Source organism: Lygodium microphyllum, chromosome 22 (genome assembly GCF_053477565.2).
Source record: "Lygodium microphyllum isolate KBCC chromosome 22, Lygodium_microphyllum_v1.1.10, whole genome shotgun sequence".
Taxonomy (NCBI): domain Eukaryota; kingdom Viridiplantae; phylum Streptophyta; class Polypodiopsida; order Schizaeales; family Lygodiaceae; genus Lygodium; species Lygodium microphyllum.
The window spans coordinates 60,296,907-60,301,406 of record NC_141156.1 but is presented as its reverse complement, the minus strand read 5'-3'; positions in this window follow the sequence as shown (position 1 = coordinate 60,301,406).

Genomic DNA, 4,500 nt, shown 5'->3' with positions numbered 1-4,500 from the left:
GTGGATCTAGTGGTCTTAGTACCACAAGCAGTAAGTTAGGAGAAGGTGGAAGCTCTAGTGCTCCCCTTCCTTCTATAAGCCAGTCCACGTCAAGTACGGGAGGTGTAACCCTACCGTCCCCTATTCCTAGTGCAAATCCAATCCTTGTCATGGCGCAGCCTATTGCAATTCCAGCAGGAACGACAGATTTGCCGGCTCTAGGTTACCCGCTACCCATTTTTAATGGGCTAGTTGAGGAAGATGTGGAACTCCACATTAGGGAGTTTCAAAAGTTGATGTTTAATTGTCGCATCCAAGAAGAAGGACATTTAATGATGTTCTTCAATATGACTCTCAAAGGAAGAGCCGCTATATGGTATCATGGTTTAGAAGCCGGGACCATATTGAACATTGATGCATTTTATGGAGCTTTTCGAAGGGAGTTTGCCCCTGAAAGGGGTGGACAATATTGGTTGCGTGTACTCAACGTGACCCACCAAGAACCACACGAGGATATTCGTGCTTATGCGAAGAAGATAAAAGAGGTTTTCCGCAAGTTGGACACCTCTATTCCTATCCCCGCAGCTGCCCAATTGCAATATTTCCTACATGGTTTGGACTTTAATATCCAATTGCAGTTGAGTAGTGTCCCCTTGGGGGATATAGATACTGCCATTACACGAGCACAAGAGGTGGAATCCCGACTACAAGCAGCCTATGCTTCTCGAGGCAATTCGAACATGGGTTTAGTATTGGGAAATAATGTGGCAATGGCCAATGGCAGTAGTGGCCAAGGGATAGCGATGGCTAACCCTAATGGGAGAGGGAACATGATATAGAATGTCCCTTTATTACCAACTCCCCCTAGCATGTTGATGCCTACGGGCAGTCAAATGATTCCAAATGGTGGAAGCCAGGCAGTCAATTCTAACACCATGCCTGTGGCTCAACAACCAGTGCCTAATCGAATTGTTAGGCCGATGGAACGACATGGTAATGACCAAGGCTATGAGTCGAGTTCTTCCAATGTTCTTGGCGAGGTTAAGGACATGATGAAGCATTATACCGACATGATTACGAAGCAGTATCGGCAAATAGCCGTTGATGTCAACTTCCTTAAAAAACAACAAAATTTGATAGGAAGTAGATACCCAGAGGAGGGTGCCCCTTCGAGGTTTAGTTACAAATGGTGTGGTGGGCAGCACTATCCCAGGAATTGCCCAAATGTTAAGTGCGACATCTGTGGAAAATCCAGCCATTTAGCAGCTACTTGCTGGAGTAAGATCAGTTCCCTCCAGCGAGTAAGTCAGCAACCAGGGCCTGTTAATCATCGTGCCCAAGGAAATGACTCCCAGCGAGAAGACGTGCCTAAGCAAATACTTCAACGACCAAAGACTACAGTAAAGGAGCTACCAAGTGGTAGTGGGGTTAGTTTGATTGAGGCTGTACGCGTTAATGATGCTGAAACCTCTAATCTGCGAGCTATCCTTACAAGAGGTCAAAAGGGTAGAGAAGCCGACAAGGATAAGCCTGTCGATGGAAACCCTAAACAAGGCAACAAAGGAATGCAAGTTTTGGATCCTGCCCTGGAAGGGGGACCTTTGAAGCCCGTAGAGAGTAAAGCCGATAAGGAACCACCAAAGAAGAAGGTGAAAGTTAAAAAAGAGGCATTAAAGCCAGTTCAGCAGCCTAAAGAGCAGATGGTTTGGCGTGAAAAGCGAGCTCTATGGAACTATCATGAATTCGATTTAGCGAGCTCTCTTTGTGAAGTCAAACCGGATGTGAATCTCTTGCAGCTTATTAAGCTTTCCCCATGAGTACGCAAGGAATTTAGAAAGATCCTACGTACCGGGTATATCGTAGAACCTTTGGGTATTGCGCGAGTTGGTAATGACTGGTTCGAGCATGCTGAGAAGCATTGCCCAAGGTTTGCAGCCTATGTCGATGGGATATTAGTAGATTATGCCATTGTCGACACGGGATCATCGGTTAACATTATGAGTTCTGAACTGATGGAAAGGTTGGGTCTTGCAATCCAGAAAGATACCTCCACAATTCTCAAAATGGCAGATGATAGTTTGAGACAGCCAGAAGGCTGCATTACTAAGGTCCATGTCACTGTTGCAAATGTAGAATGCTTGTTGGACTTTAGGGTGATTCGTTTTGCACGCCGTCCAAGTTACCAAGTATTACTCGGATGACCTTGGATCTTGCAAGCGGATTGCCAAGTAGATATACCTGTCGGTCGACTGATATTTGGTAGAGGTGCCCAGCGTGTGGTGGTTGATGTTTATCCTGAGTCCCCGCAGAGTGAGAGAGCTCCTCTATCTTCTACAGAATTGGAGACATTAGAAGATTTATCTGCCAGTGAGACATCATCAAGTGATGAGTCCAAAGAGGGATCCACCACGGAAGACATCTATCAGATCACTTTGAATGAGCCGATAGAGGGCCAAGAGCGTATAAGAGATGCAGATGTTATCGAGCTAGACCTTGGTACGCCTGATGATTCGCGGCCAATCAAATTAGGTTCTATGCTCATCTCAGCAGAAAGGGAGGACTATGTGGCCTTGATCCAGGAATTCCGGGATATCTTTGCCTGGAGTTATGATGAGTTGAGAGGCATTCCTCCTAGTCTTGCTGTTCATACAATTCCGTTGAAAGAGAGCAGTCGTCTTGTACGGCAGAAAGTAAGGCGTATGACATTTGAATTGAGGGACGGCCTATTTGAAGAGTTACAGAAGCTTCGAAAAGCGGGTCTGATTTTTCCTGTGCAACACACAGAATGGTGTTCGCCAGTTGTGATTAGAAAGAAGAAGAATAATCAAATCCATTTATGTGTAGACTTTAGGGAGCTGAATAAGCAGACAGTTAAGGACTACTATCCGTTGCCATTTATTGACCAGTTTTTGGATCAATTAGCGGGTAGGGAGATATATTCGTTTATGGATTGCTTTGCAAGATACAACCAAATGGCAATTGCAGAAGAGGATAAGTTGAAAACAACTTTTATTACTGTATTTGGTACTTTTGCGTACCATGTGATGGCCTTTGGTTTATGCAATGTGCCTGGTTCGTGGCAACGAACAGCAGATAAGACATTCGGTGACATATCCCCTGAAGAGTTGAAGGTGTTTATTGATGACTTAGGGGCCGCCACCGTGAGAGAAAGGCAGTTAATCATTTTAAGAAAATGCTTTGAGCACTGTAGACAATTTTGCATCGCCCTAAACCCACGGAAGTGTGTTTTTGGAGTACCTTATGGGCTATTGCTGGGTCATGTGGTCAGTTTGGTAGGAATTGTGACAGACCCCGAGAAGGTTAAAGTTATAGTTGCCATGGGTCCACCACGCACTCCGAAGGAAGTTCATAGCTTTCTATCTTCGGTTGGTTACTACCGTCGATTCATCAACGCCTTAGTAGAAAGAACGTTGCCACTTACAAATTTATTGTCCTTTAGCTGCTCGTTTGTATGGGGTGACCCTTGTAAGGTAGCATTCGAGGATGTGAAACAAGAGCTAGCAAGAGCGCCTGTTTTAAAAGCCCCTAAAAGAGGTGTGTTTTATATATTTTCGGCAGCCACCATGTATAGTATCAGCTGCTGTTTAGCCCAAATTTGGGAAGAGAAGTGGTACCACCCGATTGCTTTTACTAGTCGGAAGCTAGGGGTATCCGAAATCAATTATACTTACATGGAGAAATTGTGTCTAGCGATGGTCTTTGGGACCAAGAAATTCAGGCATTACATTCTCTATGAGAAAGTCGTGCTTTATACGAAGGCGGAGGAACTTCGACTATTGATGAATAAGCTACAGCCGCCTGATCGTCTAGCAAAGTGGTTGATCACTTTGCACGAATTTGATTATGAAATCAAGAGTAACCCACCAAGGTTGCAAGGCATCGTGGAATGTCTTGTGGACTTTGGGGAGCCGAAAGAATCTGTGGCTGAAGGTAGTGACATGGAGTTGTTGTTTAAAATAGATACGGCATCTATTCCCTCCTGGTATGCTGCAATAACACATTATTTATCGACAGGAGAAGCGGGATCCGAATTATCTAAAGCTGAGAAAAGGAAAATTAAGCAGCAAGCGTTAAAGTTTGCTTTGATCTCAGGTACATTATATCGGCAAGGGGTTGATGACATCTATCGCCGATGTGTGATGCCTGATGAGGTGCCATTCATTTTGGAAGAGTGCCATGATTCTGCTTGCGGTGGCCATTTTGCTGGACGGCTCACAGCACAAAAGGCTTTAAGAGCAGGTTATTGGTGGCCTGCCATCTTCTAGGATGCGTTTGCGTATGTTAAGCGATGCGATATTTGCCAACGACATGATAGCCGAGAGAATAGGAAACGACCACTCACCCCTATTATGGCGATACTTCCATTTGAGAAGTGGGGAATAGACTTTGTGGGTCCTATTACTCCGTCGTCGACTACGCAAAAGAGGTACATCACTGTAGCAACCGACTACTTCAAAAAGTGGTCAGAAGCACATGCAACAAGGAAAGATGATGCTAAAG